The 22,065-nt window shown below is 39.6% G+C and overlaps 1 protein-coding gene across 1 annotated transcript in view; it reads right to left on the reverse strand.

The window, feature by feature from the left end:
* LOC124163289 (tubulin polymerization-promoting protein homolog) overlaps positions 1-21,837 on the reverse strand; it is a 124,445-nt gene extending 102,608 nt beyond the window's left edge. Inside the window, exon 1 of the mRNA XM_046540089.1 lies at positions 21,332-21,837. The gene's annotated coding sequence lies outside the window, so the exon portion shown is untranslated. The remainder of the gene's footprint in view (positions 1-21,331) is intronic.
* Positions 21,838-22,065: the final 228 nt, after the last annotated feature.

Here is a 22,065-nt window from a genome sequence, read left to right on the forward strand (position 1 = left end):
ATGGGAAAAAAAGAACTGTGACATTATGGAGCGGCATTAAAAGCGAACTTCCGCAGGTCAATTGAAGACGGTAGGATGTTATAAGACAAAGACTTCATACTAGTATGTCCTACGGTTAAGACAAACGTCCCCTGGTTCAGACGTTCATCCCATGACTCAAAAATATTTTGTAAGTGCATCACAACAAATTTAGTGGCGCCACTTACTCTTTTGGTATAAATTTGATTAAACTATATTGTTGCACGTTATATTATTTGCCAAGCACTTGAAGATCGAAATAATTTGCAGTCCTATCTTCAAGGACATTGAAACCCACACGAAAAGTTTCGTTGGTATGAAAGAAAAATCAAGAATGATAGTCAAATTTACATAACTATAATTTTTCACTTCAGGGCTATGAATCACGGTATTCGAAAAGGTGTTACATCCGTAGCACTATTTTCCGATTATAAACTAAAAAATTGCATCGGTAACCTTCACCCTTAAAGCAAGGAATGGTAGAAGGCGGGTGACGTCGTCAACTTGGTCCCAACATGCCTCAAGCATCTCATTGGTGTGTTGGAAAATGTATTTGACCCACTATACAAACACATTCGTGAGATATTCTCAGAAGAAGCTAAAATTACGGGTTAGAAAAAAGTACTCATATAATTTCAATCTTCTACTTGAAGTTAAATCTAAACTTGAAGCTTGTACGTTGTGGAAGGGCTCCATATTAGCAATAAAAAACACCTACACAATATATTTAAAAATTCCGACTGGTTTCGGCTGTTACGCCATTATTAAATATAATTTATTTACATTTTATGTACTTGATAATGGCGTAACAGCCGAAACCGATCGGAATTTTTAAATATATTGTGAAAGTAACAAAATTCATTTTATTGCTAATTATTCTTGAAGACTTATGAAGAAGAAGGGAAAACACAATTGGCCACATTATTAAATAATTTATGATGACATAACGATATTGATGGACATGTGAAAGGGGAGATTGGCAGAGGAAGGCCTCCCATAAGATACAGGGATCAGGTAATGAAGGATACCAAACAGACGAATTATGTTGGAGCTAAAGCCTGAATCACACGATCATTTTTTTCGTCGCGAAAGTGATCACTATCGAGATCACTTTTCCCGTCGCGAAAAACGATCGCTCTAGTGATCATTTTTCTGAATCACACGGTCACTCCCGCCGTCGCTTTTCGCATCATTTCCAATATCACAGCTCGTTGTCATAGGACCCACATCACGAAATTATATAGTGTGTTTGTTTATTTATGTCGTTCCCACAATTGTCACACGTTGCGCTGCAATCGCTCCATAGGGGAATGCGTTCCGATTGGCTGATATGGGATTTTAGTGACGGTTTTAGCGACGGAAAAAGCGACCGGACGAGTGATGAAAAATAGCGATGGGAATCCTCATCGCGATCGCGAAAAACAATTGCCGGCGACGATCATTTTGCGCAGTGATCGCGATAGTAATCACTTTCGCGACGAAAAAAAATGATCGTGTGATTCAGGCTTAACAGATTAATTGATGCGTGAATTGAGTGGAGAACAACGTCAAACCAATCCAAGGATTGTTGAAAAAATAATTTGAGCCAATCAAAGTATACTCCAAAAATGACACTCACTTCATGAGATAATTCCCCACCGTAACATACTTACGGGTTTTTGTTCTCCAAGGCGCTCTCAAAGTCATTGAAATTATGGATAAGGAGCGGGCATTATTATTACCATCTGCCAATCATTTCATGAAATTAGAATACGAAAATCGTGTGAATGCCGATTTACTCCGAGCGAGATCGGGTTTTGTTGTATTTAGCTTTGCTTTGGCATAAAAGAGGAGAGTTATTAGCTGTATCCATATTACTAAATTAGTAGACCACTGTGTTCCTTGTTTATTGAGGATGCCAGAAAACAAATGCAAAACATGCCGCAGCATCTATCATGCACCTCAACGGATAATAAAAAAGTCGTGTAACACGTGTCAATTCTGATTATGCCGTTTGCCAGCCGGTAGATAGGACATTAAATTTAATAGCGGAATAGCTGCGACTACTTGGGATAATAATGTGATAAGGTGATTTCCCTTGCCTTTCACATCGCAATGCTAAAATTGGTAAGTAAAAGAGAAGAAGACAATAGCAACATTAAAGTACGGAAACAAAAAATAAGAGGTGAATTAATTCTGTTACTTAGTTATGCAGAATAACAAGCGATGGAAGAAGCAAGAAAGAAATTATGAGCGGAGTAGCCTAAGCAATGAGATAATTCCACAAGGAGAAGTTTGACTTGGGAGTAAATTTAAGCGTAGAAATAAGGAAGGAATTCATCCGAACATATATCTGCAGAATACTTCCCCATAAAATGGACGATGACAACAGAAGGGAAATTTAGAGTGACAGCATTCACATAGTGGGGCTACAGGGGAATAGGAGTATCTAGGGGTGGGCCACGGGGGCACGTGCCCCCCCCCCCCCCAGGCCCTTAAAAATACGCAATATTTTCAATACGGTCCCATTATCATTGCGTTCGTTTTGCATTACGAGGTATCCTTGTGCCTCCCCAGAACAAAATGCTGGATACGACCTTGCTTGTGCACCACCCCCAAGAAAGAAATCCTGGATCTGTCCCTGGACAGGGGAATGATGAAAATATGATGGATCGACCGAGTGAGTAATAAGGGAAGTTCAAAGATGAGTAGGAGAGACTAGAAGCCTCGTGAAAACTTCGATAAGAGGACGAAACAACCTAATCGGCCATATCTTGAGACTTGATGGCCTGATGAATGCAACCATCGGGTGACAAGTATGGAAAAGGAGGATTTATTATGAAATGATAACGAACAGGTATCGAAGGATGAGCAAGATAATAAATATCTAGTTGTGAAGATAAGCTGATAGAAGAACTATGACAAGAGGGGCTACAGGGGTATAGGCGGATCTAGGGGGGGCACGTGCCCCCCCCCCAGACCTTGAGTCAGACTTGAGCGAAAACTTTGGGATTTTTGCGAATTGAATACGATAAAAGTAGTTCCACTTCTAAGCATTCATTGATTTTTAAGTAAAGAAACTCACTCAACGGTGGATAATGTGGATGAGCAAAGCTCATTTCATCACTAGAGAAAAACTTAATTTGACGTTTCCAAGCTTTATTGCGAACTAACGAATAATAATAATAATAATATTATCGTCTTGATAATGAAGTAAGTGGGGGTATGGGGAAACTATATTGGATTGTATTGGATTATAAGTGTGAAGAATGAAACATATTTTCGCTTTGGTGTGAAGCGTCCGACCTTTTTAAATGAATTGCAAAATTTTGAGCAGGATTAAACGACCCCATTTGCAAAATGATGAGTAAATATGTGTCTCGTGTGCATTGGTTACAACTCACCCCCTGCCAAACACTCCCTGAGGGGTCGTTTCTCGGGCATGCGTTAACTTCCATTAGGATATATTTCCAGTCAAACATCCCAGGCAATTTAAAACTCTCCCTGCATTTCCCCCCAGTCGCGAGAGCAAATAACCCTGAAAGGGTAGAGAAGACGTGTAAAGGGTACCGCCTCATCTCCCGTGCAGGGGAAGGAGTAGGGGACTTGGAAGGGAGGGGAAATAGGATCCTATTTCCTGTCGATTTCGCGCATCGCCTCGGATCAGGGTCGTCGCCAGGGGTGGGCGTGGTAAGACGCCAAATCTGAGAAGGTTCCACAGCGACTGCGCGGTTCGATCTATGGATAGCACTAAATTCAAACCTCTGATAAAAATAGGGTCATTCGATTGATGGAATAATTCTCGGGCGTTCCACCGGGTGTGGTTTCGGGTAATTGGTCCCAACGTTACGAAGGCTGAGTCTGTCAGGTTACCCCTGTAGACGATGGTTCATTACCCAAAACTAAACCAGGTGGAAAACTAGAAAATTATGCCTTCAAACTCTACGCCGGGTAAAACTAAATTCCTATGGGGACATTCGATGTCATCGACGAAAGAAAAATTTTCAAACAAATACTCTATCATTTCTTTGAAAATTGGCATTTTCAGTGAAACTCGTAAAAAAATTAAACAAATTCTGATTTTCAGATATAGTTCTTTAAATATTGGCATTTCCAGTGACCCTAATAAAAAATGAAAAAAATCCGATTTTCAGAGTTTCGCTTTGAATTGGCAATCATAATAAATTGGCAATAAAGTAACAGGACACCAAATTTTGGAAGTCCGGAGAAATTTTAGCCTATCTATAGATGTACGTCGATAATTCCATATGGGTACACTATTTTTGAACTATACAAAAAAGAAATTGGCCTTTAACGGTCATACAACGAGTCGCGACTATATGAGTACCTACTTAAAACAAAGGACACTGACGTTGAACTTTGGCCTAGAATATCTAAAAAAAAACAAATAATTCCAAAGTCAATTATTTTGAAAAAAATATATTGCACAAGATGAGTGCCAAAAATAAAGTTAAAATTTTGTGTTCAGAAATAATACTCACAGATTCTTAAAATCACAATGCATACGTATTTCTCAAATAATACCTGCTTTGGGGCGATTCAACCTCCACTTTCATTCAGCAAAGACATTCTATTTCATCAATTACAGTAATTAGCTAATAACTATGAAAATGGCATAGTGAAGAGTTTAAAAAAAATATCATTTCTCCCTTTCACGAACCATACCGCATCTTTTAGGCCGAAGCGATGTTATTATCCTATTTCTAATCTACATTTTTCCTATGCATTCATAACAATCACATTAGATTCTTAGTTTCTCCATTGAAATTTCCTAAACCGTCGCCAATAAAATACGAACCAGCTGGAGGTTTGGGTCCTCATAAGATAAGTATTTAGCACACCAACGCATTTATGAATGCATAATAATTACTGAACGTTGTGTAGCTTTGTTTATTAAAATATTGACCCGCAAGTCGCGTCAATAGGCGATTGGCGGGAGGTGTAAGAACCCAAGCAGTTTCACAAAGAAAAACAGGAAAGTAAAGAAAATGAGGTGCGCAAAGGAGTGAGATGACTGCTGAGTTCCACCGAGCATTGATTAAAGTCATTTTTCGTACGGGGTAAAACTTATATCATGCCTCCATCCGTTCGGCAAAATATCTCCCTTATTTTAACTTTTACGACGGAACTAGAGATACAGTGAGGTTCATGAAGAGTTTTTTTAGGTTTGATCTGGTGGGTTTCTAACATATCCCTTCCACTTCGATTAATTTTCATAATATCGTGCTCCTATTCTCTATTTATTTTTTCTGTGGTTCTCTTTTAAATAATAGGTAATGAAATGATATTTTGTAATCAACGTAGCAACGTAACAAACCGTGAAATAAAATGTGATTGTTAAACATGGAGAAACACAGCTATCGCCACTCGAATAAAATCATTTACATCCTTCCAATTCATCATGGTTCATGTAATATTAATTATTCATGTACACTATGAATTTTTTAACATTGCTAAGCTTTCAAAATAATTATATTTTTCCTCAAAATAGAGCTAAAATTATGAAAATCCGATGACGAGATACACTCGTCATTGATCGCTCGTTCATGACGAGCTAGACTCGTCATTACAGCGCAAGGAGTTAAAAACTTAAAAATTACAGACTTTTTTTCCAAAAATACTATTAACACACTTTACGACCGGTTTCAATCAATTTTGTATTAATTTCAAGTAATAAAAAAATGTATTGAAATCAGTCGTGAAGTAAAATGAAAGTATTCGTAGAAAATAGGCAAAAACTTGAAATTTATTAAAATTATCATAATTTACAAAGATAATATTGTGGCATTTTTTTAGTGTCCCCCCCCCCCAAAATTTCTGGTACCCCCCCCCAGAAATTCCTCGAACTTCCTCGAACTTCCTCCGAACTTATCCGCAGAACTTCTCCCGCCAAGAACTTTTCGCGCTAAGGTTTTTTCGCGCAAAGGATTTTTTGCGCAAAGGGTCCCTGTAGCAAAGTGCCCTGTCTCGCAAAATCCTGTCTCTGGAAAATCCTGTCTCTGGAAACAGTCTCTGAAACAGCCTCCGAAGCAGCCTCCGAACCAGCCTCCGAACCAGCCTACCTGCAATGCAAGACTTATATAGGACTACTGCGGAGAAATACTTCTCCTTGGCAAGCAAGGGGAAATCGGTGCTAAGGCCTTAGTATTGCACTTGGAGTGAGAAGTTTTACCATTGTCCTATCACAAACTCTCTCTCCCTCCAACACCTCACCCCAGTATCTCCTTCCCCTCCATGTGTTCCAATGAACGATTCCTCTGAGGTCTCCAACCCAGATGTTGAGGGGAAAATTCTGGGTGCTGGCTTTGTCTCAAAACCAGGGAATGGTGTTTTGCGGAGCGGCCGTTTCTGCAGGGGCAGTGACGCATCAGTGGGCGGTTGTTGAATTCGCCTGGCTACCCCTCCACTCCCTGGAAGAAGCCCTCCCCTCAAATGCTGTCTCGCCTTGCTTAGGCGAGCCCCTTTTCTTCCTGACCTGCATGGGAGTCACATGTTTTGTGAGCCATGGCATATTTAGAGCAATTTTCTGCTGGTAATGTTTCCTTGGGATCATGAATTTACTATCATTGTTTTCTGTAATACTTCTGATTTTTTTTGAATACTCTACTTTGAATAGATATCGTACGGTAATAACTCGTAAATTATTTTTTGGCTGCCTTTTTCTTGTGAGCTGTTTTTCTTGTTTGTGGAGTCTTTTCCCTGATCCAGCATGTGACCGACGGTTGGAGTATTTCCCCTGTCTGGACTTACGTGAAAAATCAACCTGATTTTACGACGTAACGTTACATTTTGGTAGCAGAGCGTGGTTCGATTTCCTGTCCTTTCGTCGAGGTCTCCGAGTGCTGGACAATGGTGACAATTTCTCCACTATTTCTCCACTTTTTGCAGTTTCTGGTTGTTTCTTCTCTTAAAAGTGAGTTATTTTATGTTCCATTAAGTGTTTTTTGGTTCGTGTGGGATTACGTGACTAGTGTTGCCGACTTTTCCTCGTGGTCATATGCCATTTGACATTAATGTTCGTAATGCTCGTAATGTTCTTGATAATTTGGATAGCAGCTCGTTATTCTCGCACTATTTTTGGTGATTGGACTCTTCCAGCAGAGATAGATAGTTTTAAATCTCGCTCTTTCTCTCTCTTTTTCTCGTTGTCGTCACTTCACTTCTCAAAATGCCTGGAGGTAATACTGACAACCCGTACGAAAAAACTTATTTAACCACGGGCGAGGATCGTAAGGCCAGGGGTACGGCTAATGTGTCCGTAGGAAGTGAAGTTTCTAATAATGAACGGGAATCTTCTTTAGAAGTGGTTCCACCTCGCCCAACGCACGAGGAAAGCAGTGATTTTCACGTCTCTCACGAAATGTCTGCTTCTCAGACATTGCCAGTTTCTGAAGGGTTAGTGATTGTCAAACAATTACTCAGTGATTTTCCGCCATTTGAAGTGTCAAACAGTGAGAATTGGTTTAATTTCATGTTAAAAGTTAATGAAATCGTTTCTTTGTCCTTGGTTCCTCTGTCAACGTTATTGTACCTTGTAGTATCTAAACTACCTGCCAGCTCTCGTCATTTTTGGTTGTCTATGTTAAACTTGAATCTCGCATGGTCTCAAATCACAGAAAAAGTTTGGGCTAGAATTGTTAGTGACAGAGAGTTTGATCGTTTGATCACTACGAAAGTTAAAAGATTTCAGTTCCCTCGCGAAACGCCCCACGATTTCGTGTGTTCTGTGCGTAATGCCACTCAGGTGCTGGGTTTGCAGTATTCCGAGTCTTCTATTGTGCGACTCATTATTCAAGGGTTAAATCCTTTAACAAAATCTGCAATTATGTTCTCAAATCAGCCTAACACATTTGTAGAATTGGACTCTGTTATCACGCAGGCTTCTAAACATTTAATGGACTGTGCTGAATATTCCAACACTTTCCATCGTATCTCTAGGAATCCGTCTTCTGTTGCCTCTTCCAGTGCGCCTAGGGAAGTTTCTTTTCCTATTAATTGTTCTTACTGTCATAAACCTGGCCACAAAGTGAACGAGTGTCGCAAAAGACGACGCTTTACTCAGCCTGCCGTGAGTTTGATGAGCGTCCGTGACAAGTGTTCGACTCGATTGCCAATATTATCTATTAATCTTCATTCTATGCCATGCCAGGCTTTAATTGACACTGGGTGTTCAGTTTCACTGTGTGATGAAGATTTCTTTGCTTCTCTGAAATGTTGCCGGAGAAAGGTTATTCGTAAGAATGTTGACGTCGATTTAATCACTGTGTCGGGGCAGCCTTTTCATATTAATTCCTCTGTCTCACTCAAGGTTCAAATAGGCAAGTTTTCTTGGAACCACGTGTTTTATCTAGCTAAAATCCCGTTTCCCGTGTTACTGGGTGTGGATTTCATTTGTAATTCAAAGATGATTATTCGTCCGGCGAACGTCAGTTTTGAAATTGCCCCGAATTCTCTTTTTTCTTTTACGGACAATTGCGAAGCGTTTAAATCGGCGCCAGTTAGTAACTCATCCGAATCACATGTTCTGTCGTCCACTGAATTCACGCTGTGTGATAAGTTGAAGGGTTTATTGTCAAAGTATCCTGATGTGATTTCTCAAGAATTGGGGGTCACATCTGTTATGACCTACGAAATTGAACTGCTAGATTCTACTCCGATTCGATCCCATCCTTATTCATTGTCACCTCCAAAGGCAAATTTAATGAAGAAGCACATCCAATCTTTACTTGATAAGAAAGTGATTGAGGTTTCCAATTCAAACTGGTGTTCGCCAGCTTTTCTAGTGCCTAAAAAGGATGGATCTGAAAGATTAGTGGTTGATTACCGTAAGTTGAACAAAGTTGTTAAATCGGACGGTTATCCTACACCTTCTGTTGAACATGCATTCCAATATCTTGCTGATGCAAAATATTTTACTGTTCTTGATCTCAATTCTGCCTTTCATCAAATACCATTATCTGAGAATTCTAAGAAATTAACTGCTTTTGTGACGCCGTTCGGAGTGTACCAGTATAATAGATTGCCATTTGGTTTTGTAAATTCTCCTCAAATATTCACTCGTCTCATTAATGAAGTATTGGGCGATTTGAAATATTCATGTGTCTACCCATATATTGATGACTTGTGTATCTATTCCAAGTCTGCTGAAGACCATGTATCTCATGTTAATGCTGTCCTCAACAAACTACGCAGTGCCGGTTTGACGGTGTGCGAGGACAAGGTTAAGCTTGGTGTGGAATCACTCACTTTTCTGGGCCATCTCATCACAAATGGAACCTTGCAAGTTGATCCTGAGAGAGTGAGACCAATTGAACAATTCCCAGTTCCCAGAAATGTGAAGGAAGTGGCCAGATTCATTGGACTTTGTGGGTTTTACTGCAAATTTATTCCAAGGTATTCTGAAATTTCTATGCCACTGAATCGCTTAAAACGTAAAAATGTTCCTTTTCAATGGACAGCTGTTGAAAATGAGGCTTTCTGTCAGTTGAAGAAAGCTCTCACCAATCCACCAGTATTATCTTTCCCTCGATTTGACGAGGAATTTCATTTATTTGTCGATGCCAGTAATTTGGCGGTTGGTGCCGTTCTGAATCACAAAGTAAATGGTGATTTTGTCCCTGTGGCTTTCGCTAGTAAGGCACTCTTGGAACATGAACGTAAATTTTCTTCTTATGAATTGGAGTGTCACGCAATTCATTTTGGAATTCAAAAATTCAGTGTTTACTTACAAGTAAAACCATTTCACTTGTACACTGATAATGGTGCCTTGACATGGCTTTTCTCTCATCCTAAGCAGTTGGGCAAATTAGGCCGGATGGTTCTTAAATTATCCTCTTATAAATTCACTGTGCATCATGTTCGAGGATCAGCTAATTCTGTCGCAGATTGTCTTTCTCGCATTGAGCCATCCTCATCTACAAATAGTCATTTAGATGTGGAGTCAATCACTCATAAGGAGTCAGCTGTTCCTTATTCTTGTGTGTTACATAAATTGCCTTTGTCATTCGTTGACATTCGAAAACACCAAGAAACTGATCTCGTTCTAAAGGATATTTTCAATCAGATTAATAATAATTCCTTGAACGACAAAAACTATTTTCTGAAGGGACAGCTATTATGTTATGGGAATTCTAAAATTAAGCGAGGAAGAGCTGTTCTGCCTACGGTCTTGAGGCCTATGATTTTTCAATATTTTCACTGCTCTAGTATGTCTGCTCACTTGGGCATGGCTAAAACTTATGATAAGATTAGCAGACACTTTTGGTGGAAGGATATGAAAAGAGAGGTTTATGACATGGTCAGAAAATGCCATCTGTGTCAAACTTGTAAACCCAGAAATGCTCCACCTCCTGGCATGCTATCATCGAAAAATCCTTCTGAGGTTTGGGAAAGACTTTATATTGACTTTGTGGGTCCTTTACCTTTGACTAAAGGTGGACACCAATATATACTTTCTCTTATTGATGGTTTTTCTAAATTCTGTTTTCTTGAGCCAGTTCGTAAGGCTACTGCTGGTTCAGTTGTTTCAATACTCACTCAAAGAGTATTCCCGAAATTCGGTTTTCCTAAATATTTGGTGTCTGATAATGCACAAGTTTTCAAATCTCATGCCGTTAAGGAGATGTGTTTGCAACTGGGGGTTAAGCAAATTTTTGTTTCTCCATACTATCCCTGTTCTAATCAGGTAGAGAGATTGCATAGAAATCTAAAATCTGCACTTGCTATTTTGTGCAATAATGCTCACCATATGTGGGACTCTATGCTTGCTGACTTAAATTTTGCCCTGAACACTGCCTCACATGAGAGCAGTGGATTTTCTCCTGCCAAAATAATTTTCGGCAGAGAACTTAAGCATCCTTTAATTAATCAGTGGGACATTCCAAAATCTTTATTCGAGAATGATCTCAGCGATAATGACAGACAAGCCTGCCTGAATCATGTTATTGCTAATTTAAAAAAGGCCAGAAACAGGTATAAAGAATCCTATAATAAATCTCACTCCCAAATCACTTTCTGTGTGGGAGATCTTGTTCTCTGCAAAAACCATCCTGTCAGTTCTAAAGGTGAACAGAAAATGGCAAAACTGGAACCTCTGTGGAAAGGACCTTTCGTCCTTAAAAAGTATCTCTCTCCTGTAACAGTTATTCTGGAAGTTTCTCCTGGGAAAGAGAAAATTTGTCATGTTTCTCATTTAAAGGCATATCATGGTGGCATTGCTAATTCCAGTAATTAAAAGGAGAGAAATATCATTGATTTTTTTTTTTTATTTTTTATTCTTTTTTTTAATGAATGCTAATGTTTGCTCTCTCAAATACTATTTGATGCTTGATTTCGGTGTTGTATTTCTATTGATTCCTATTAATATTGTTTTGATTAATGAATAATAAGTCTATTTCTATGCTTGTAATTGAAATTGTTCTGAAATATTGTATTGTACTTGCTTATTCTCATCTGCTTAATTCACTCATGTAATTTAGTGTTGGTCTACTGTGATTGTGAGATGGGGTAAGGTGGAGGAATTATGGGTGCTTGGAGGGAGAGGACGGGAGATTAACTTGGGGGGAAATCCCCGAGATGGCTCGTTTCCAGATAAGCTGTGGAGGTGGCCCCAGTTATTAAGATTCAATTGTGTTTTGTGTCACCTTTTCTCCACCAAGACTTTATGGACATTCTCACAATTCTGGACAGTGATAAGTGTCGTGATTTTGCAGTGTTCAATATTCTATCGATGGCTGAGTGATTGAATTGATCAGCTGATTTTAAGACTGCCTACTGTGTTTTAGTGTGGCTTTTGGCGTTGAGTTGCGACCTTCATCGCCCGACAAGTATGAACTTTCATCTTGTCGCAACCAGCATGTAGCTCTCATTTCTATTGTTAATTGAAGAGTGAAATTTAGAGTGATTTCTTTTGTTGATGCAATATGCAGTTCTCATTTTGTTAGCATCGCCTATGATTCTTTTTTGACTTGTTTAATTAATACTGAGAGATATATATACACATCTTGATTAAATTTAGTCAGTACTTGTTCAATAGCTGACATGAATACCATATGCCTTATAAATTGTTAATAATTATTGGAAAATCGAGGAATTTAGTGCAATCTATTGTCATTTACGTAATCTTGTTGAATTTTGGAGGATTCTTTATTGATAATTAATTATGGACTGATAATATTTACAAACATGGAGGGTTTAAATGGGAGAAATACTAATGCCAATGTATATTAATTAAGTGAGACACATATTATGCTGAATATTTTTGCTGGTATTTTGATAACTAATAATTATTTAGTGAATAACCGTATTTTTGAATAAACTTGTACTTAATGATTATATAATATGGGGTATATATTTTGTTGGTCGACCCTAACTTTCTCTTGGGTTGCAATATGAATTTTGGGTAGAAGTTAAAACCCATTTTTGTGAATCGTTGTTTTTTGATAAGGTGGTTGAACCCAACTAATGGGACAACCCAGGGTTCCCATGAACCCAACTGCTTCACCAACCCAATCTTGCCCATTTACTAAGTGGTTGGTTATTGTATTGCTTTACTTGGTTTTTAAAAAAAAAAAAACCCACAAAATATCTCTGATGAGAGAAGGAACAATTGAGTTTGGTAAAGATATCCTGGTGTTATACCAATAAAAATCTTCCCAGTTCCTTCTAGTTGCTGATGGTAATTATTTGTAATTTTGATTCACTGTTCACCGAAACAAGCATCACTTTATGACATATTGATTATTAATTTTATTTTCTTGCTATGTAATACTAAATAATTTACTCTATATCTATCAGCAATATTTCTTGTCTCACTCTTGTAATTATGTCATGTTACTCACTTAAGAATTCTGTTGAATTCCAAACATCACTCCTGAGGTTATTATTTACAGAGTGATAAAAATGTATGTTCTTGTCAAAACTATTTTTGAGTGATATTTCTTGAATACTATTGTCTCAATCAATAAACTTTTTATATTCAGTTCAATTCTAACCACTGAATAATGGTTTTTGTGAAATTCATGGGGGTTAAACAGTGGGGGTTCATCCAGTGAAAACCAGTGGACCTGTGATGCCTCGATAAGTTTTCTAGGCATTAATCAGTTCTTGGTGGACGTGTCTTGGTCCCCAAGTTCAAGCAATTTTTGTGGTCATTTTCCTACAGAGGATGTGGCATTTTTTTAGTGTCCCCCCCCCCCCAAAATTTCTGGTACCCCCCCCCAGAAATTCCTCGAACTTCCTCGAACTTCCTCCGAACTTATCCGCAGAACTTCTCCCGCCAAGAACTTTTCGCGCTAAGGTTTTTTCGCGCAAAGGATTTTTTGCGCAAAGGGTCCCTGTAGCAAAGTGCCCTGTCTCGCAAAATCCTGTCTCTGGAAAATCCTGTCTCTGGAAACAGTCTCTGAAACAGCCTCCGAAGCAGCCTCCGAACCAGCCTCCGAACCAGCCTACCTGCAATGCAAGACTTATATAGGACTACTGCGGAGAAATACTTCTCCTTGGCAAGCAAGGGGAAATCGGTGCTAAGGCCTTAGTATTGCACTTGGAGTGAGAAGTTTTACCATTGTCCTATCACAAACTCTCTCTCCCTCCAACACCTCACCCCAGTATCTCCTTCCCCTCCATGTGTTCCAATGAACGATTCCTCTGAGGTCTCCAACCCAGATGTTGAGGGGAAAATTCTGGGTGCTGGCTTTGTCTCAAAACCAGGGAATGGTGTTTTGCGGAGCGGCCGTTTCTGCAGGGGCAGTGACGCATCAGTGGGCGGTTGTTGAATTCGCCTGGCTACCCCTCCACTCCCTGGAAGAAGCCCTCCCCTCAAATGCTGTCTCGCCTTGCTTAGGCGAGCCCCTTTTCTTCCTGACCTGCATGGGAGTCACATGTTTTGTGAGCCATGGCATATTTAGAGCAATTTTCTGCTGGTAATGTTTCCTTGGGATCATGAATTTACTATCATTGTTTTCTGTAATACTTCTGATTTTTTTTGAATACTCTACTTTGAATAGATATCGTACGGTAATAACTCGTAAATTATTTTTTGGCTGCCTTTTTCTTGTGAGCTGTTTTTCTTGTTTGTGGAGTCTTTTCCCTGATCCAGCATGTGACCGACGGTTGGAGTATTTCCCCTGTCTGGACTTACGTGAAAAATCAACCTGATTTTACGACGTAACGTTACAATATTCTCCGAATCACTCTGAAAGATATCTTATCTGAACGTCCCAAGCAATCTAACGGCCAGTTTTACTATATCAGTTTAACGCTAAAATTTAGATGAATGACTGAGTTGAAAGGCCAAATCATCTCATGGTTAGCGCTAACCAGAGATTATAAAACCGGCCGTTAGATTTTTTGGGCCATTCCTATCAAATATCTTTCAGGGCTATGCGGCGAATGTTATCATAAAATACTTTAATAAATTAAAAGTCCTGGTACATTTCCACAAGTGCTTTCCTTTCACTTCATGACTAGATTCAATATATTTTTTATCGCTTGAAATTAATAAAACATTTGAAGTTGATGCGTAGTTTTCCGCGGCGTTGTCTAGATGATGTCTCCATGTTTCTGGGCTTCACCGCGTGGATTTTTCTTTATGACGACAGTTTCTCCGGTATTCCAACCGGCGTCTTCAGGTCGATCTTCAGATCGATAATGAAACATTTATTGAAACAAGTAGTGACGTAAATATTATTTGCGGGAAAAACCATTGTCTAACTTTTAATTTACTAATATGTCATAAATCCAACGGCTAAAACGACTCTCCATGAACTTCTAATCTGTATCTTTTAGTTTTCAGTGTAGCAGTTAGCCACCGAGCCTCTACCGAGTTACAGAAACAAAACTCAAGTTATTTTCACCCCTTGTATGATGATAAATTTTGTATCTGTTGAAGTTAATAGTAATTGTTTTAACGAAATGTTAATTTAAATCAGGAAGGGAAAGTGTCGAGGTTATAAAAAAGCAAAGGGTTGTCAAGAGTAAAAAGTTGTTGATAGTTACCAGCGCAGATGAGTAAATAAGTTAAAAGAGACAACAACATCGTGTATAATTAAGAGGAAAAATTAAGTTACATTAGTATCTCCATTTCACAACGGGAGGAATGAGACGGTAGATTTCGCAAGGGCAATTGCAATTTGCCGTGATGGTCCCTGGACTGTCTCCATGTGTCTCAGCGGTTGGTGCGCCTTGCGGAGACCGACAGGGGGTCCAACCGTCCAACCCACATGGGAGGGTACGTGAGGAGTATGAGTGTGTGAGGTTTTAAAGGGGAACGAGACGAAACATCTCTGGAGAGTAAACGCCGCAAAATCGAATTGAGTCGATGGAGAGAGAGAAAAAAAAGAACTCCGATGTGGTCCAGAGAGTTTCATGCCCTCATGGGAAGACTATAGCGATAAGGGGAGTATATGATCAAGGAAAGTCAAGAACCTTTATTGACCGAGTAGCTGCCAAAAAAAAATTAATACAGCTGAAAATGTTCTCGTAACTACACCACCATTATTTACGAGGTGCGTCCAGAAATTAATGGGTATATTTAAATTTCGCTGTTTTGGAGTTTGGAGAGTCCAATTGTCAATTTTTTAATTTTTTATATACATTCAAATACTATTCCACCAAAAGAAATATCTACTTACAATGGGAGTTTAAACATATAAGTAAGGAAATGGTTTATCATAACTTACAGTCGGAGTATGCTACTCTACGGAAGTGAGGCATGGAAAATGACAGCAGAGGAGAAATAAAGGATTCGAAATATGGTGCTACAGAAGAATGATAAGGATCAAATGGATCGGCCGAGTTAGTAACGAGGAAGTCCCAAGAAGAGTAGGTGAGAAGAGAAGCCTCAAGAAAACCTTGATAAGAAGAACAACATAATAGGTCACATCTTGAGACATTATGGTGTAATGAAAACAATCGCCGAGGGACAAGTGGACGGCAAGAACGGAAAAGAAGACCTCGAGTAAAATATATGGTGCAGGAAAAGAAGGATGTGAAGGAGAAGAAATACGCTTGTGTGAAAATATTAGCTGATAGGAGAACTGAGTGGAGAGCTGCGTCAAACCAATCTTAGGATTGTTGAACAATGATCATAGACGGATTTATGGCGGCGGAGCACTTGCACCCCCCCCCTCCCCACCGACGCTTATAAAAAAGACAAGATTTTTAATACGATCGTCATTACGTTCGTTTCATTTTGTGTATTATGGATCCTCAATCATTTAATTCTATACTAATAACTTTCACATCAAAATAAAGAGAATATTTTCTACAGTAATTGTAGTATTTAGTTTTTTATCTAAAATATGAGAAGACCTGTCAGACCCTTGTGCCCTTCCACCAGAAAAAATCTTGGATCCGCCCCTGCCAGTGATGATGATGCATTACCCTGAAGTACGATAAAATTCTACTTCGTCTGAGGCGGCCGCTAAGGCATGACGTGCTTTTATGTGCTCAGAGAATTATCGATTCACTCTGCTTGCTTATTCGTGAATCGTTTGGCCAAAAACAATACTGTAACGATGCCCAAGCCTCCATTTTCGCCAGACATGGGTACGTGTGACTATTTTATATTTTTAATAATAAATAGATGCTTAAAGATCCGTCGTTTTACAAGCACAGATAACATTAAAAGAAATTTATGGCGGAGCTAAAGGCTATCCGAAAGATCGAGTCTGATAAGTGTTTCAATTATTGGAGTAAACGCTGGTACAAGGGCATAATATCTAATCAGGGCTATTTAGAAGGCTACATAGAAGGGATTTACTGGGTTAAAACCTCCCGGTAGAAACTGTCTTAGGTTTATCCCCTTCAAATCAATTCCCCCAATGCGTATATAAAAACACTATCCCTCCGGCAAAATAATTGTCTACGACTTGCTTCACTCACCAACAGTAGTGCGACTTTCGATAGATAGTCTTCGTAAGTATTCCAAAATTCAGTGGCGCCGACTCCATGGGGCCTGAGGGGGGCCCGAGCCCCCTCAAAATTCGTTATGGGTGTGAGGAAAAAATGTGTCAGGCTTGTCGATTTTCCCCGTAGTGTCCAGATATTGAGATTCGAGTTATCAGGGTTCTAATGTTGATCATATGACTCTTCTAAAATGCTTATAAAACTTAAAACTCACTACTTATAAAATTTCCCGGGGCAATATCCCCGATTTGGGCCTCCCCAATATTTTTTTAAAGTCGGCATCCCTCTTCCAAATGCGCTAACAAAAATATTCCAATCGAGGATTCTCCGTTCGGCAACTGGATGTTCTGACATCCAACGCGCTCAATGACAACTCCTCATGGAGGGAATAAATATGTCGCAAGAGAGCAAGCAACAACGAACCAAGTGAGAAGGTTACGCAAGACAGTGTAGCAGTCAGTGGCGTAGCCAGGAATTTCGTTCGGGGGAGGGGTCCAAAACCCTGGGGAAAATTTTTGAAAAACCGCATACTAAGTAGAAGGATTTAAACTAATTTTAACACTTTTCATAATAGAAACAACTTCATTTGTTAAAGATATATTTTGTAAATGCATGATATTTCAATATTTTGTTTTGTTTTATGAAGAAAAATAATTGTTTTTTTTATATTTCGGGGGGGGGTCCAGACCCCCCCCCCTGGCTACGCCACTAGTTTCAGTTGAAAAGCTGTTAGCCGCCCGGCATGTACATAGATCATAGATAAGAGCTAGGCATAAGTACGCACTTATGCCTAGCTCTTATCTCCGAAAGGGTCAAGGCCGTTGGTTTTGCACACGAGAAGTAAGCTTCGGATCGAAAAACGGAAAAATAGGGGTCTCCTAATTTTTCTAATCCCATCTAAATCCACTATAAAATAAAATTGGTAATGCAGCCCATTAGAGAAGGTCTTACACACCTGCTGCTCGGTTGACAAGTGGTTCCAGACACGCCCACTTTTCCACACGAACAACACCCCTCGATCATAACACCCCTATCCCTTCTTTCGTTCTACGGAGGGACGGGTGAGGGGTTTTCAGAAAATGTAGACAAGGGAACCTATCAGACAGTATTCCCTTCGTTTATAATGAAAATTGGAATGCTGATATTTTATACGTATTATTGCACCACAGTGGCCTGGCGGAAAATATTACTGATTTCCCGCTGCCCCGCATCAATCCCGTACCAGTGATTTCCAAGCAATGGTGAAAAAGCGACAGCCTAAACAGTTTTTGTTTACTATATATCAAAAAAGTTTCCCAACATTTCAACAAATTATGTGACGCTGCTTATGTTCTTTAACGAAAGTTGACTCTCTCTATTGTTGTATTTTATTCGAAGGATACTCTTATGAAGCAGGGTAACTTAGTTATCGATTCATTAGTTCACTATTCAATAAGACAATACACTTTAGTAAACGACACTTTTTCAGTAACCCTGCTTTATCTCCATGGGGAAATGTATAGCGATAGGAATTTAATTTTTTTCCTTTTTCTCTTATATTCTAGAAAAAATAACTTACATAAAGTTAATAACATTCAAGAAGTAGGCATTGCACATTATTTCAATCTTCAAGTGCGTGACCTTGAATAAATTGAGGAAGAGGGATAGGAGGAGGAAGACGAATAGAGCAATAAAGGAAGTCAATTCATGACCATAAGCGGCGCCACTGCGTTAATTAGGAAACTTTTTTTTACCAACAATAGTTATGTAACAATCATATGCTATAGAAGCAAGATTATTATGTCAAATACTACCATATACTCGGAAATAAACGTTGTTGAACAGAACAGTCGCGTCACCGATACCCAACTCTAATCTAAGCGAGATCCAGAGGCTTTTCTTCCGGTATCCATGGCGAGCGTCCGCTCCGATCAATGGCTGTCTCCAGGACAACCATCGCTCGCGATGTCAAATATCGTTGATGCATATCACCCATTGTTGTGCGTGCTGCGGCAGATTGTGTAGATAACTCATGGCAACCGAGGCCAGAACATGCAAACGGATTTCTTCAAATTAATCAGCTGTTGTAGGTTGCTGATTCAAGACAAACGCGCAAGTACGCATTCTACGGTGTAATAAAAACTTTCTAGAACGCGAAAACTGCAAAGATTATAATTTTGCTACCGTTCCCACGATATATTAACACGTACTAGTTAGTGTCTGTCTGCATGAATGGTTTTTGTGGACTGGAACGGAACATGTACGAGTGCATGAACCAAATGAGAATAGGTTCTATTTTCTGTGCATGCATTCACAAAAATTGGTTGGTTACACGGTGCCCCTTCGTGTTTATTCATACACTTAATATAGTCAATACATTTAGATATTAACTCGTGCGGATTAATTTACCGTGTAAAAAGGCTTTAATGTTTTGAAACTTTTGCTGAAAATTGCTTTCTCGTTTCTCTAGCAGCTTCTCGCGCGTTTTATGTCCAAAAACATTATTGTTCTAAATTTCGTGCCATTCTATTCAATTTGGATAATCCTAAAGTGGCACTTAGCCCTTAAACACTCATCCAGCCAGAGAAGATATTAAATTCCGGTTGGATGAGGTAAGGGTGTGGTTGCGGGAGAAGCTAATATAGCACCTTCTGTTTACATCAGGTGGTTGTGTCAAGGTTACATGGTTTTCCTTTCTTTTTTGAAAAAAAAGCAAGAATTCTCAGCTGGGATGGGGGACGAGAAAAGATAGGAGTGCTTCGAGGTGTGGGCATGGAAGAGGATGAAGGAGGTGAAGGGGGCGGATAGGAAGATGAACGACGAAGTGCTGGAGATGGTGGGTGAGGAGAGGCGGCTTCTGGCGGGGAGGGAGGATCCCATGATTCTTCTTAAATATCAATTACTAAATACAAACCTACCTTAATCGATACAGAACACTTTAACAATAACTCTGTGAAAAATCACAACTGGCTCACTTTACTTAGTGCTCTTCAAAATAGCCTGAATAGGCCGAAACTGGGAGAGCTTATTAAATGTATTTGTGGATTAAAATAACGTTTTTTAATTTCACTTGCAATTGAAATGGGTGGCCGGGAGTGGATGTAAAAATCCATGTTACAAGGAAGATTTTTAAGTAAGCGAGGGAGAGGGAAGGAAGAAAATAAAATATATAGACAGAAAGGGAATGGGCCTTATCGAGAACTGAAGAGGAAGGCCTAATCTGGGCTGGCTCATCTAACCCGCGAAACACTCTACGTAAACCTACCTTAACCGGAAGATTACTTAAATAAATCATCGTAGCAAAAAAAATATTTTTCTAGTCGACCAGTGTGATTAGATGTCAAATAGAATGTATGATATTCGGACTATCCACCCGTTAAGATTGTTCAATTACGAAGCACTCCCGTCTTCTTAACACGACGAATTTTGCCAGGCATAACAGGCCTGTGGAAGTAAATGGAAGATAAATATAACATTTAAAACTTATGTTGATTTAAGACTTGAGGCAAAAATACAACCTTGAGAGAACGCATCACTCCTACATGACCGGTAGTATATTGTCTTTTTTGGTCACGAACAATTCATTAAAAACTTGTGCTATCATCTTGAAATTTTCGGAATATTTAAAATAGTAGACCTGGGTCATCATTTACCTGTGCCTCAAATGTAAAAAAAGAACACCTTTGATAATGCTGAAGCATCATTTTAAAATCTGAGTTACAGACAAATATCAATCGGGGTCTCTATTATATACATCCTCAAAATTTCAATATGATAGAATTAGTTATATCCGAGCGATAACTCACCAAAAAAGACCGGTTGAGCAGGAAGAATGTGTTATCCTAATATGGGAATTTCGGAAATAATATTTCATAGAATCATTTTCATAAACACAAGCCGTATTTCATGTAACTTGCGGTGATGTTAAAAATTCTACAGAGAATCTCATCTTAAAGTCTAAAGATTACCTGCAGTGAATTTCAAAAATATCTACAGAAAGTCTCATCTGAAGTTCGAAATATAAAAGAACATTGTTCGTCACAATCGAACGTGATAGACTTAATTGGTTAGCTATCTACTGGTATCACTAGTTTCATTTTTCAGCTATCTTGCTCTCTATCACTTGGCTTGAAAGGCTCAAATCCACAACGAAGAACCCCTTTTCTAAAAACTCTTCGAGGACTACTAACCATATAATCCACAATGCATTCAACAGGACCTACAGAAACGGTAATGTGTGAGATATATTTTGCCGTGAGGATGTATAAAGGAATTCGTATTTTTTTCTTCCTTATATCCTGTTGCACGTAAACGGCTGATGACCTAACACCTCCAGTCACGCGTAGGTAGTCACTAATTGCCGTGGTTCCATTTTTAAAAAGCCGTATTATGTGCAGAACGCTCGTTAGGGTTCAAAATCAGCACTCACCTCTCAGCAAGTGTGTCGAAGGGGAGGGAAAAAGCAGCGCAGCGTACAACCCGCTGGATATCGAGCGCGCTTTCAACGTTTGCCCCTCTCTGCGAAGAGCGACGCGACCACCCCGGATCAGCTCCTGAAGAGGCTGCGAGTATCCTGGGGGAACAGTGATACCAGCGGTGGAGAACAGGAAGGTTTTTTTTTTCAATATATCCAATAATAAGGCGCGGCCGATGAGATGGAGACACAAGCGACAATGAAAACTGCCAAGGCGACGACGGATAAAACAGCTAACAGGCAACAATCACACAAGAACACACGGAAATCCACGAATTAAAAATCACGTTCAATATCGTTTCGAGTGTTGAAAAATCACTGTTTTTTCTCTTCCCTCCACACTATCGAGAGATTGGTTAGGGATTGAGCAGAATAGATGAGTCGACGGAGAGCAGGAGCGATTCCCTGTGCCGAAGCGGCGCGAATACGATCCTGCACAGCAGCGCCTCGAGGTGCGAGTGGCGCCGCCCACAACGTCGGCGGGGACCAAAACAATGGAATGGCGCATGCGCGCACCCCCTCAAACGCGCGATCCCGCCCTCTCCTCCCCCGCTGACGCTGAATGTAAACAGACGCGTGCGTTGTGATCCCCCTCAACATACATAAAGCACGCCGCCCGCCCGCACGCGTTTAAGAAGTCCTTCACCAATTCTTGCTCTCCTCCCACGTGACGCAACGGAAGATAATAA

Source organism: Ischnura elegans, chromosome 8, assembly GCF_921293095.1.
Source record: "Ischnura elegans chromosome 8, ioIscEleg1.1, whole genome shotgun sequence".
NCBI lineage: Eukaryota > Metazoa > Arthropoda > Insecta > Odonata > Coenagrionidae > Ischnura > Ischnura elegans.